Genomic DNA, 14,807 nt, shown 5'->3' with positions numbered 1-14,807 from the left:
AATAAAGATGGCGGCGCTCACTCAGGCCTGCAGCCGCGCTGAGGCCATTCCTCATTTACTGCAAACACGGGACTGGGACGTTCAAATTTGTATTTTCCGACATACACAATTTGTTTGTAAAACCTCTCCGCTCATGGCAATACAGTTTTTCTCCCGTTTCCCTGTTTATTTCTTTCCTTACCGTATCCTTTCTCTCCATAACTTCCCGAACATTCATTCCTGCGACTCTGCGCCGCGCGCGAGGGTGATCACATGGTTTAGTTTAGCTCCGCCCTTCATTCACGTAGATTGGTTGGAGGACCAACATCCCGCCAGGTCATCCAGCTCCGCCCACCGTCCTTTCATTGGTCCGGTGCTGACATCAATCACCCGGAGTCCCTTTGTTGGCGAGAACATGCGCAATGTGTCCTGCTTGAGCTGATATGTTGGGTAATGTGATGGGAGAGTTTACTGAGGGTAAGAATTCCCTTTGTGTGAGCTCTGCAGTAGATTTCCTTTATTCATGGAGGGAATTGCCTTCCTACTCATGGTTGTATAGCTATGGTTGATGAATCAACGCCACCTGAACCAGTACATAAACACCACTTTTTCACAACATCTGAGATCTTTAGCACATTGTATCACGCTCTTCTTTGGAAACAAAAAAAACATGAAATGGAGCCTCAAGGAATCGGAGCAGGAGTAGGGCATTCATTCCCTTCAGCTTGTTCCCCCATTCTATCAGATCATGGCTGGGCCAACCCAGACCTCAACACCTCTTTTATGCTTGATCCGCATAGCCCTCAACTGCTCAATATTTCAAAAATCCATCTGCCCTCTTAAAATAATTTGAGATAGAATAGCAGATTCCCGACTGTGTAGAAACAGGCCCTTCAGCCCAACAAGCCAGAACAACCCTCCGAAGAGTAACCCAACCATTCCCCTCCCACACTTAACTTTCACAATTGTTTGGGTGAGAAAATTCTACCCATTCACTGAGAGAAAAAATTATTTTCTTTTTCTAAAATGAATGTTCCCTTATGTAATGTCCCCTGGTTTGAGACTTCACTGGTGCTCGAAGATCTAGTCAACATCTACTCTGTCAAGCTCCTCAGAATCTTGTTTCCATAAGATCACCCCTGCTTATCTATTCTTGATAGGCCAACCCTTTCGTCCTCGAAGCAACAAAGTGAATCTTTTTTGAATGGTTTCCGATGTTGGTTTATCCTTTATTAAATATGGGAGCTAACATTGGAGACAACACTGCAAGTGAGGACTCAGCAACAGCCAGTGTGGTAAACCAATCCTCAATCCATGCTAATACATTACCCCAATACCATGAGCTCCTAAATTGTGCAATTAACTTTTATGTAGCACCTTATCATTTGGATTTTTAAAATCCAAATATAGAACATCATTGGATTGCCCTTTATCAGCCCTTCTTGTTATCTCCTCAATGAACTGTTGCAAATTTGTCAAATATAGTTTGTCTTTCACAAAACCCAGTCTATCATGTTTAATGATAAGCTTTCCTAAATGTCCTGCAATTTCTTACTTTAATATTCGACTCTGTAGATTCTTTCAGTAGATTTGCTAAATATAATTCCCCTCTCTTAAATCCATGCGGACTCTGTCCAATCCTGTCACTGTTCAGTAAGAAACTTGACTGTACTCCAATGTAATTAGTAAATGTATCCGTATTTATTTTAAAAAATCGATTACTTATCAATGCTGGACCCATGCAATATCAATAAATTAGTGACTCTGAATTTGGGTTATAATGTTTTTTCTGTTAATTCCTTTTCATACTGTGTTATGCAGACAGCAACAAGTGAACACTCTTAATTGTGAGTAACTTTGAAAATAATATGATTGAAAAATGACATCCCAAAATGCCTCATTATTGTGCAAGGAGGATTTTGAATTTAATAGTTTGCAGATAAAATTGAACAGATGTTTGCTGCAATTTGGCCAGACCGAAGGTTACACCAAAGTGGCAACTCTGCTCTCAAATTCTTACTTGACACTGCCAAAGGCGATACTGATGGGACTTCACTTTGCCATTCTTGTTCACCAGCTTTATTTCCAGGTTTAATCCTATAATCATTCTAGAGCTTGTAATTTTAGACAACTTCTCCTTTAGGTACATATGTAAATATCATCCTGAAATGTTGCACTGAATGGTACCAAATTTGAAATTAGTCTCTAATCTGATAGTAACGTGCTTTGACCCTTCTACGTATGTATTGGCATAAGTCTATGCCGGTTATTTTTCTGAAGCCTGTGATTCCTGATGAAGGGCTTATGCTCGAACCATCAACTCTCCTGCTTCTCGGATGCTGCCTGACTTGCTGTGCTTTTCCAGCATGACACTTTTCGATTCTGATGTCCAGCTTCTTTGGTCATCACTTTCTCCTTTGAGTAGATTAAACCAAGAATAATTTTTGTTGATCGAAGTGGAATAGGAACCAATTCATGAAATTCAGATATCTCACATTTACCTTAACAATGTGAAGGCTAAGACATTACTAAATTATTGTCAGTAATTGAAACCGTGCTGACAAACTTGTGCAGTATCAGTGCCTCAGCTTTAGAGTGTTCCCAGATATCGCGCAGCTGCAGTATTTTGTTTTGCTCTCAGCTATATGTTGTTCTCACTTGTTTCTTTGTGAAAGATTACAAAATTAACTTAGATAAATGAACTTATGATTTCTTTAACCAATGTTGGGAGAAAAAAAATGTCAGTATTTCAAGTGATGATAAAGTAAAATAAACTGATAATCAGTAGAAAGGGTTTAAGATGGATATGGAACAAATGCTGGCAAATGGGATTAGATTTTTGATATCTGGTCAGCATGGGCAAGTTGGACTGAAGGGTCTAAGTTTGTGTTGTACAACAGTGACTTCATTCTCTCAATTATTCAAGAAGTTGAATACTTCGAGGAGGAAAAGGAGAATTTATGCAGAGAATACACTGGCAATGATGATTGAGATATATCAAACTCACATTGTTTCATGACCTTTTCCTCTGGGTTCTTCAATGAACAAACTTGTTTTATTATCTGAATAACTATGTATCATGTGATTTGTTTTGCACAATATATTTCGTTAGGATCTAGTGAACTATTAAGAAGTGTTCATTTTTAAAATTTAGGCAGCTTGATTGTTCAGCAAGAAAAGTTTAGCGTTTTACTCCCACTGAATCATTGCTCTATAAAAGATAACAAGCTTTTTATTTTTTCTGGGCACTGAATATATGGAAGTCAATTCTGAAGGAAATAATCCTCGTCAGTAATGTTCCCACATATGTGGAGTAATTGCTTCTGGTCATTCTTCAGGTTATAGAGGCTCGTAAAGAAATGAGTTGGCCAAAGTTAACAACATCATTTGGATGGACTATGCTCATTGGGGAAACTTACAGGATCTGTAGAAGGAACACGTGTTTCAGAGTGTATGCAATAAACCTGAACTTTGTTATTTTTGCACAGAGCTTGGGACCCGACTGGAGCAGCAATGAAGCTTGTATTGTTTCTTAAATTTCCGAGCTTGCCAAATTATTGTTGGTAAATGCAGGTGACTTTATCAAAGCACATTTCACACGCCCCAGCTAGGAATGTGGTCCCAATTCTGTCAATCCATCCATTCTTATGGATAAGAGGTATTTTAAATGTGAGCATTCCATTTAACTATTTGAATTGAATACTTCAGTGGTTAAGTCCTCTTGGATTGTTAATTTCAAATTACTCAATGTGATTTTTTTGTCCCCCCAGAATTTGCCAAGCACTGGGCAGTTCTGGAATATTCCAAATATTTACAATCGATGCACTTACACTATTGAAGGCAACCTGGAAGATTTGAATACCATTCAGGTAGTCAACAACAATACATAAGTAACTTTATGAATTGCTTACTGTACACCAACAACGGAAGCCAAGTACTATTGAAACCACAGATTGTCTCTCAAGGATTCCCAAATATAAACAGTATATTCCGGATATGCTCACTATCACCATCTGGGAGCAGTCTCGCAAAGGGCTCCCAGAATTTAGAAAGCGCATTCACTGCGCTCCAAAGCTAAATCTGCTGTCACAGGCTTCACTCTTATTGTATACAATGACATTTATTGTCCAGTTCTTTGACGTGACAATGGTTTTACAAATAATTTATAAACTACTTTAAATCCTGAAGAAATATGACGTCAGCCCTTTGTAGAAGTGAATGGAAAGAGTGATGTTTGCTTGACCTTTGGCTCTATGTATCAGACTGAACTGAACCTTTACCAAGATGTGGGATGTTTCCTACACACTTTGTTTAAAAAAGCAAAGGATGTTGTGCTGAAGTGCCTCATTGGGTGGATGAGCTTTATTACTGGTGGAGAGTCGTATTTTCCGATCTGTTTTGTAAATAAAGTTCACTATAGAAAGCACAGTGCTGGAGAACCGCAGGTCCAGCAGCCACTCTGAGGGGGAAAAAAACATTGTAAGTTCAAAGTCTCATGACCATTTGTCCGTTCAGACGAAGAGTTAGTGAACTTGAAATGTAACATTTTTTTCACTTCACTGATGCCCTCAGAACTGCTGAGTTTCTCCAGCACCTGCAGTTTATTTTTTTATATAGATCCTATGATTTGACTTGGGGAGCAAGAGGCAGCAACTGTGATCAACGAGGATAAAACTCCCCAACCATGGAAAACACAGTTCTTTTCCTTTGCAAAACACGACTGTAAATAAGAAATGCAATTAAGCTAAGTGCAAGTGGCATACCACCGGCCTTGTCTCAAACTTGCTACTCACCTTTGAGGACTAATCTGTCAGAATTGTGTTTTCTCACTTCCTTTGAGATCACAGTCCACAAATGTCCCAGTTCCTGGGCCAGGTCCGGTTACCACATTGCAGTGGGGTGGGGAGCTTTGTGTCAGCCTGAAGTTTTTGTTAAGAGCAACATTGCAGGTTGAAGTTGACAGTTTTGATTAGTATTGAGTCATCAAACTTGGAGAAAATCCTTCCAAATGTATTGATTAACTGGATTGAGCCTGTTTACATGCAGTCCTGTTAGCAGTGCTGTCATATTCTAAGTTAACAATCACACAACACCAGGTTCTCGTCCATCAGTTTTAATTGGAAGCACACTAACTTTCGGAGCACCACTCCTTCATCAGGTGATTGTGGAAGACACAATTCTAAGGCACAGAATTCATAGCAAAAAATTACATTGTGATGCAACTGAAATTATGCATAAAAAAATCACAAAACCCAGTTTTTAAAAGTTGCATTCCTGACAGTGGCCCACCCAATCACTCACTGTATTAATCACTGCACAGTCTCAACAAAGGAAGGAAACTGGATAGACCACATTACATCTCCCAATGCACTGGAAAGTACAACCACAAAGTCAGTCCTTTTGACTCTGCAACTTCTGCCTCACTGTGGGCCAAAAACAGCAGCACAACTGTACTCCAGCCCAATCTGAAATCTCATGGCCTGGTATATTCCCCACTCAACCAATAACATCAAGCCAGGGGATCAGCCCTGGTTCAATGGAGAATACAGGACGACATGCCAGCAGCAGTACCAGTACATAAAATTGAGGTGCCAACCTGGTGCAGCTACCAAACCTGCACGCCAAACAGTGCAAGCAACACCAAATAGAACTATGTGATCCCACAACCACTGGATCAGATCTGAGCTCTGCATTTCTGCCACATGTTTGGTGATGGACAATTTAACAACTCACTGCAGGAAGCATCACAGATATCCCCATCCCTACAGGCAGAAGGTTCTCAATCATCCATGTAACAGATACGACAACAGCATTTGCAGCAATCTTCAGCCAGCAGTGCCAAGTGAATGAGCTTCCCCATTGGTCCCTGACACAGATGTGAATTGGATTAGCTGAAAACTCATTTCAAATCAGATCAAGAAATGGACAAATAGTGTAAAGGCTCTGGGCCCTGCCAGCATTGTCGCAATAAGACTGATGGCTGTGCTCCAGAACTTGCTGCCCACCAAGACAAGTACTGCTCTAGCACTGGCATAATATTCTCCATCTTTGGCCTTTTGTCAAAAGTTCTCAATAATGTTTTTGTGAAATTAAAAACATATTGATTTTTACCGGTATCTTCTACTCTTCACTATCGCTGAGTGAATAATCTGTTCTGTCTCTTACCCAACCACGTTGTGGGAGCACCTTCACCATACAAACTGCAGCGGTACAAGAAAGTCAAATATTACCCTCTCCACAGGCACCAGGGCTTTGGCATTGATCACTGGTACCTGTGGAAGGAGAAATACACACGGTTTTTCAGGGAGTGCAATATGAATTATAGAGAACGAAAATGGTGCAGAATTTGGCTGTTAGAAATAGAAGGAAAATTTACTCACTTATTGGAAAAAAGAATTCTTCACTATCAAAGATATTGTGGGGAAAAAAAACCTGATAATGAGAAGCATATGGTCACGAGTTGGGCAGCAGTAGACAATTCATTTACAAAAGGGTCTGTGAACATAATAGTAAAGTACTAAACAGAGCGAAAATACACACGAGAGACTGAGGAAGCAAAATAATGAACAAGTGGACATCAAGGAGACCAGAGGAGAATCAGAACAGTGTTCACTTTTATGATATCACAGTCAGAGATGACTAGCACTGAAACAGACTCTTTGGTCCAACCGTCTCTGCCAACCAGATATTCTAACCTAATCTATTCCCATTTGCCAGCATTTGGCCAACATCCCTCTGAACCCTTCCTATTCAAATGCTTTTTAAGTGTTCCAACTTTAGTTGCCCTTTAGGCTCCTTTTGAATTTTCCTCTCTTAACCTAAACCTATATCCTCCAGTTCTGGGCTCCACGAACCCAAGGTAAACACCTCGTCTATTTATGCTATCCATGTCCCTCATGATTTTATAAAGCTCTATAACATCACACCTCAGCCTATGACACTCCAGGGAAAATGGACCCAGCCTATTATGGCTCTCCCTGCGACTCAAATCCTCCAACTCGCAACATCCTTGAAAATCTATTCTCAAACCTTCCATGTTTCAGTTCCTCCTTCTGATAGGAGGGAGACTAGAATTGTAAACAATATTTCAAAAGTGGCCTAACCTGTTCAGCTCCGTTACTCAATGTTGTGACCAATAAAGGAAAGCATACTAAACAACTTCTTCACTATTCTATCTACTTTCAAGGATCTATGAACCTGCACTCCAAGGTCTATTTGTTCAGCAAGAATCTCCAAGACCTTACAATTCAGTATGTGTCTTGCTCTGATTTGCTTTTCTAAGATGCAACACCTCACATTTATCTAAATTAAACCCTATCTGCCACTCCTCAGCCCATTGACCAATCTGATCAATATCCCATTGTATTCCGAGATATCCTTCTTCACAGTCCACAATACCTCCAATTTTGGTGTCATCTGCAAACGTACTATCTGTACCGCCTCTCTTCACATCAAAAATTTTTAAATGAATGACGAGACATATCCAGAATAAAAAGCATCCATTTCCCTGGGTTTGAATGTGCTCTGTGTAAATCCTGCCCCATGACTATCAGGGAGAGCTGCACATACACCCCTCTGAACTTTGCCCCCGACAAAGCTGGCGGCCGCGCGCGTGTCCAGAGAGTCGTTGCCCCGAATAAAGATGGCGGCGCTCACTCGGGCGGGATCGCTCGATGAGGCATTTTCCCCTTTGCTGCAAAAATGGGCCTGTAAGTTTCAAATTTGTGTTTTCCGATGTGCACCAAATGTATGTAAAACCTCTCAGCCCATACCAACACCATTACCCTCCAGCTTCCTGCTGTTTATTTCTTTCCTTACCGACAGCTCTCCAGCCACACGTCCTGAACATGCGCGCCGACGGCGTGGATAATCACGTGGTATAGTCTAGTCCCACCCCTCATTTACTCTGATTGGTTGGAGGACCAAGTCTTCCAGCTCTGCCCCTGTCTTTCCATTGGTCCGCTGCTGACATCAATCACCCGGGGCCTATTGTTGTTTGGAGCATGCGCACCGCTTTCTGCTGCTGTTCATAACTTACGAGAGGGGACAATGTTAAAAATCACACAACCACCTGATGAAAAAGCAGCAAAGTTAGTGCTTCCAAATAAACCTGTTGGACTCTAAAGTGGTGTTCACTGAATTATAATTTTGTCCATCCTAATCCAAAACCAGCACCTGCAAGTCACGAGTGAGGGAGGAATGCATAATATAAGAACAAAAGAACTAGGAACAGGAGAAGGCCGTCCTGCCCTTCGAGCCTGCTCTGCTAATCAACAAGATCATTTCGTGGACGCAGAACCATTTACCCGCGTTCTCACCACATCCCTTAATTGATTATTTCTTTTTTAATAAAAATCTACCTTAGCTTTAAAAACGTTTATTGAATTAGCATCAACTACTTTCCTGTGCAGTTAATTCCATAGTGGTTAAGAAGTTCCTTCTCAATTCAGTGCTAAATTTGCTGCCTCTAATCTTGAGATGATGCCATGTTGCCCTCGTTTCACCTGCCAGTGGAAACATTCTCACTACTTTTGTTTTATCCATTCCATACATTATTTTATATGTTTCCATTCTTCTGAATTACAATGAATATAATCCTGTGGGATATAGGTGAAACAGTGTTTTACTGTCCTCCTGCGAACATTGAACAGCGAAATTGAGTACTAACTTCAGTGTATAATTGTGGGATATAGATAAATAATTACTAACTTTAGTATATAATTGTGGATAATTGAGTAACTTTAGTGCATAATTATTCTTGCAAATAATTTCTTCCATCATGATAGTTTAAATAATTTACAATTTCAGTAAAAGAGCTGAGATAGCGGAAGCGCATAAACTAGGCAAGAAAAGACATATTGTTAAAATGTATTTAAAAGGACTGGAATGTACCTATGAACAATAGAAGATGTTACAAGCAAACAGATAAAGTGAAAAGAACATCAAGATCGAGGTTTAGCAAAATCTCCCTTATGTCAGCACTTACAGAGGGGAGGGTCGCCAGCTTGGATAAGGGGAAAGTAATAATGGCAGAGCGCACCTGGGTAGTGGCAGAATGCAATAAGGGAGATTGATAGGTATGAAGACCTATGAGGTAAACGGGGAATACCGAAAATTAAAACTGTATACATTGTAAAGCAATCCCTGAATGTGTGTGCCCACTGGTCATCCCTTCTTGCAAGAAGGTTCCAATAAAATTCGCTGGTTCAGATTTTGACTAGGACTGAAATTTATTATACTGTGAGTTTTATTTCTCACAATCCCAATCTACTCAGTCTCTGTTAAGCCAACCCTCTCAACTCCAGAATCAACCTAGTTTACCTCCTCTGCACGCCCTCTAGAGCCAGTACATCCTCTCTCACGTAAGGAGATAAAAACTGCATGCAGTACTCCAGGTGTGACCTCACCCAACACAGCTGGAACATAATCTTTACATTTAAACACAATCCCTACAGCAATGAAGGACAAAATTCCCCCATTTGCCTTCTGAATGGATCGTTGTACCTGGTGACCGACCCTCATGCAGAAGGATACCCTGGTGCCTCTGCATAGCAAATGGTGCAACTATTTAAAAGTCAAGTAATAATCTTCTTTGTAATGTTACTCCAAACAAACAGTATGACTTTACGTTTATGAACATTGTATTCCATTTGCCAGACCATTTCCTACTCGCTCAATGTATCTATGTTCCTCTACAAAGTTTCACAGTCCTCCGCACACTTTGTTCTGCTACTCATCTTAATCTCATATGCAAAATTTGACACCCTACATGTGGTCCTCAACTCCAAATTATCTGTATCAATTGTATATATTTGCAGTCCCAACACTGATTCCAGAAGCACACAACTAGTCACTGATTGCCAGCCAGAATAATACTCATTTATCCCCACACTTTGCTTCATTTTATTCAACCAATCTTCTATCCATGCTAATACTCTACCCCTAACACCATGCACCCTTATATCATGCAACAGCCTCTTGCACAGCACCTTGTTGAAGGCCTTTTGGAAATCCAGGTACTCCACATCCATTGGGTCCCCGTTGTCCACCTTGCTCGTAATGGCTTCACAGAATTCTGAAATATTTGTCAAACATGACCTGCCCTTCATGAACCCATGCTGTGTCCGTCCAATGGGACAATTTCTATCGAGATTCCCTGCTATTTCTTTCTTGATAATACACCCAAGCATCTTTCCCACTACAGAGAATAAGCTAACTGGTGTATAATTTCCCATCTTCTGTCCACTTCCTTTTTAAAATAGTGTCGTCACTTTTGCTGCTTTCCAATCTGCTGGGACTGCCACAGAGTCCAGTGAATTTTGGAAAAGTATTGCCAGTGCATTTGCTATTTCTCCTGGCATCTCCTTTAGTACCCTGGGATGCATTCCATCAGGGTCAGGAGACTTTTCTATCATTAGAACAATTACCTCCAACAGTCAAAACTAGCTGTTCCATAATAATGATAATTTCCAAATCCATACCTACCGTTGTCTCTTTGTTAATTACTGGCAAGATATTAGTGTCCTCCATTGTGATATCCAATAACTAAATGCTTCTTCTCATTTTCCAAGGGACCAACATTTACTTTAGCCATTATTTTCTCAAAATTATTTATTTATTTGTTATTTATATGAAATTTTGCTCTGACTTTATAGTCTGTGCTAGTGTATTTTTCTCCTGTTCTATCTTACTATTTTTTCATAGCTCTGCTGTGGCTTTCTGTTGACATTTAAAGTTTTCCCAGTTCAAGTTTCAGTCTGTTTTTGGCCACTTTGTATGCCTTCTCTTTCAATTTGATCGCTTTCCTTAGATACTCATCGCAGAGTATGCCTTTTCTTACAGTCCTTCCTTTTCACTGGAATATACCTTTACTGAGCACTTTGTAAAGTGTCTTTGAAAATCTGCTGCTGGTCATCAATAGTCCCACCATAAAATCATTGTTTTCAGTCTACTTCATCCAGGTTCTCCATCATTCCATTGCATTTCCATGTGTTCAAGCACAGGACCCAGGCCTATTAGATTTTACCTTCACACTTGCCATATCTATTCTAAATTCAAAATTCTAAATTCAACCATACAGAGATCACGTCTTCCAAGAGGTTCCATAACTCTGAAGTCATTAATCATTCCTGTCTCATTGCACAGGGGCCAGATCTTGGATAGCCTGCTCCCTTGTCAGTTCCATTTCATACTGTTCAATGAAACTGTCACAGATACACTTAACAAACTCAAGGCTACCCTGACTGAGCTGGTTCAACCAATCTACATGTTGATTAAAATCACCCATGATAATAGCCGTACCATTTTTACAGGCATTAGTTATTTCATTGTTTATTGCCCATCACAATGTGATGTTATTATTTGGTGACCTACACACTGCACCTATCAGTGACTTTCTTGTTATAATTTGGAATGCATCATTCCTGTTTCTCCTAATGTACGGCAATAACAAAAACTACTTGCTTTGCATGGAATCTTTCAGAATGGCAAATCTCCTAAGGTGCTTCATGGATGATCAAAACATTGATTAAAGAGAATGATTTTAAAATGCATCTTAAAAGGAGGATAGAGAAGGTTAGGGAGGCTATTCCACAGTCTTCTGGCCTTGACAGCTCCAATTCTGGAGTGATGCAGATGGGGTGGATTGGAAAAGGAATGTCAAAAGGAAAATGGAGGAGCACAGGCAGTGCAGATGGTCTTAAGGACAGAGGAGGTGCCAGACTGAGCCTGCCTGTCCGAGGGTATGGCTGCCTCATGGAGTTTGAAGCTCTGCAATGGGTCCATGCATGTCACATTAGTCGAGGAGAGTATAACGGTGGCTCAGAGAACTTTTGATGAGGACACGTCTCCTGAGGTAGTGTGGGCCGAGATTAAAAACAGGAGAGGAGAGGTCACACTGCTTGGAGTTTATTATAGGCTTCTGCAGAGTTCCAGAGAGGGGGAAGAAAGGATTAGCAAAATTATTCTGGGTAGGAGTGAAAGTAACAGGGTGGTAATTATGGGGGCTATAACTTTCCCAACATTGAATAGAAATGCTATAACTTTAGTATGTCTGATGGATCAGTTTTTGTCCAATGTGTGTAGGAGGGTTTCTTGACACAGTATGTCGAAGGGCCGACAAGAGATGAGGCCACATTGGATCTGGTCCTTGGTAATGAACCAGACGAGGAGTTTGATTTAGTTGGAGGTAAGCATTTTGGAGAGAGTGATCATAATTCAATTACATTTAGTTTAGCATTGGAAAGGGATAGGTACATGCCACAGGTCAAGATTTATCAATGGGGCTGGGGCTGGGGCAATTGTTAAGAAGAGCAAAGAGAGGACACGAGCAGTCTTCAGCAAATAGAATAAAGGAGAAACCTAATGCATTCTATAGGTATGTGAGGAATAAAGGGATAGGGTAGGAATAGGACCAATCAAAGACAGAAGTGGGAAGTTGAGTGTGGACACTGTGGAGATCGGAGAGGTGCTAAACGAACATTTCTCATTGGTTTTCATTCAGGAAAAAGGAAATATTGTAGAGGAGAAGAACGAGGTAAGAGATGTTAGACTGGAAAGGATTGAGGTTAGTTATGAACAGATGTTATCAATTCTAGAAGGAGTGAAAGTAGACAAGTCCCCTGGGCTGGATGGGATTTATCCGAGGATTCTCTGGGAAGCTAGGAAGGAGACAGCTGAGCCTTTGGCTTTGATATTTAAGTCGTCATTGTCTACAGGTTTGGTACCAGAGGACTGGAGGATTGCAAATGTTGTGCCCTTGTTCAAGAAGGGTAGTAGAGATGACCCAGGTAATTATAGACCAATGAGCATTACTTCTGTTGTCAGAAAGATATTGGAAATGATTATAACGGATAAGATTTATAATCATCTAGCAAACAACAATTTGATTTCAGATAGTCAACATGGTTTCATCAAGGGCAGGTCGTGTCTCACAATCCTCTGAGTTTTTTGAGAAGGTGAACAAGCATGTAGATGATGGTCAGGCAGTTGACGTGGTATACATGGACTTCAGTAAAGTCTTTGATAAGGTTCCACATGGTAGGCTGTTGGAGAAAATGCAGCGACATGGAATTGAGGGTGATTTAGCAGTTTGGATTAGAAACTGGCTTTCTGAAAGAAGGCAGCGAATGGTGGTTAATGGAAAATATTCAGCCTGGAGTCCGGTTACTAGTGGTGTGTCACAAGGATCTGTTTTGTGACCACTGCTGTTTGTCATTTTTATAAATGACTTAGATGCAAGCATAGGTGGATGGATTAGTAAATTTGCAGATGACACTAAAATCGGGAGAATAGTGGTCAGTGTGGAAGAATGTTACAGGTTGCATGGTGACATGGATAAACTGCAAAATTGGGCAGAGAGGTGGCAAATGGAGTTCAATGCAGCTAAATGTGAGGTGATGCACTTTGGGAAGAATAATAGGAAGGCAGGGTACTGGGTCAATGGAAAGATTCTTGGTTGTGTGGATGTGCAGAGGGATGTTGGGGTCCATGTACATAGATGTCTGAAAGTTGCCACCCAGTTGGATAGTGCTGTTAAGAAGGCATACGGTGTGTGAGGTTTCATTCATAGAGGGATTGAATTCCTGAGCCACAATATCATGCTGCACCTATACAAACGCTGGTGCGGCAATACTTGGAATATTGTGTGCAGTTCTGGTGCCCATATTTCGGGAAGAATGTGGAAGCATTGGAAAAGGTGCAGAGGAGATTTACGAGGTTGTTCCCTTGTCTGGAGGGAAGGTCTTATGAGGAAAAGTTGAGACTTGAACCTGTTCTCATTGGCAAGAAGGCCAAGAGGGGATTTGATAGAGACATACAAGATGATCAGAGGCTTAGATAGGGTAGACAGTGCAGGTCTTTTTCAAGGATGATGACATCATTGTGTATTAGGGCGCAGAACTACAAATTGAGGAGTGATAGATTTAAGACCAATATCAGAGGCAGGTTATTTATTCAGAGTGGTTAGGGCGTGGAATGCACTACCTGCTAATGTAGTTAACTCAGCCACATTATGGAGATTTAAACAATCCTTTAGATAAGCACATGTGTGATTTTGGGATAGTGTAGGGGGTTGGCCTGAGAATAGTTCACAGGTCGGCGCAACATCAAGGACCAAAGGGCCTGTTCTGCGCTGTATTGTTCTATGACTATAGTGCTACAAGAGATTTCTGATGTCTTAAACAGAGTGACAAATCTTGTATTGTGGGCTTACAAAATGTCACTGATATCTACCAAACATGTACGAGGTAGGATCTGGGCAATAAAAAGATGCTGCAACAGGAGGGGAACAGGTAACTCCATACAAAACCCTACTCCTTCTCACCTCTTATCACCTCCAAAACCGAACGCCTTTCAGAAAAGCACCTCTATCTCCCACCACAACACTTTGACACACAATTGTGGTATTTGGCTGTGCACTAGAAGGAGTGTAACAGTCTGAACTGGGACCCACTGGGGCCCTGAAACACTTGGCAAAGACTAAAATCATCTGAGCATTGAGAGTCCCACCATATTGCATGGGTTTTGTTATTGTTTTAGTGCTGTTCCGGACTTCCCTTGTTTTTCCTAATGAACCTGTTCAAAGATGTTATTACAAACCTGCACAAGTTGTGAATTAATCTCTGGCCTCTCGGTCCAAGATTCAGGATATTTTCACCGCATCAGAAGACATCGACTCTAACTTCCCTTGTCCCTTAATGATTCTTTTGCTTGGCCAGTTGAATCAACTCTGAATTGGGAGGAAGGGGCGGAACTAGAGGACCGAGCAGCGGCCGGTCTTCCAACCAGAGTGAGTGAGGAGCGGGGCCAAAGCATTCTCGGCGAGTGAA

General features: G+C 41.0%; 1 protein-coding gene and 1 long non-coding RNA gene across 2 annotated transcripts in view; one reads left to right on the top strand and one right to left on the bottom strand.

The window, feature by feature from the left end:
- The window catches only part of LOC148135135 (uncharacterized), a 46,828-nt gene extending 46,621 nt beyond the window's left edge, over positions 1-207 (bottom strand). Inside the window, exon 1 of the long non-coding RNA XR_015755419.1 lies at positions 182-207. This is a non-coding gene — a long non-coding RNA (uncharacterized LOC148135135). The remainder of the gene's footprint in view (positions 1-181) is intronic.
- The window catches only part of LOC148135134 (uncharacterized), a 790,442-nt gene that overhangs the window by 527,511 nt on the left and 248,124 nt on the right, over positions 1-14,807 (top strand). The window lies entirely within an intron of this gene.

This window comes from Chiloscyllium plagiosum, unplaced genomic scaffold (genome assembly GCF_037043375.1).
Source record: "Chiloscyllium plagiosum isolate Xiang-an unplaced genomic scaffold, Cpla_swu_hap1 HiC_scaffold_51, whole genome shotgun sequence".
In the NCBI taxonomy this organism is placed as follows: domain Eukaryota; kingdom Metazoa; phylum Chordata; class Chondrichthyes; order Orectolobiformes; family Hemiscylliidae; genus Chiloscyllium; species Chiloscyllium plagiosum.
The sequence above is the reverse complement of the archived record's forward strand: the minus strand, read 5'-3'. Positions and strand labels throughout refer to the sequence as shown.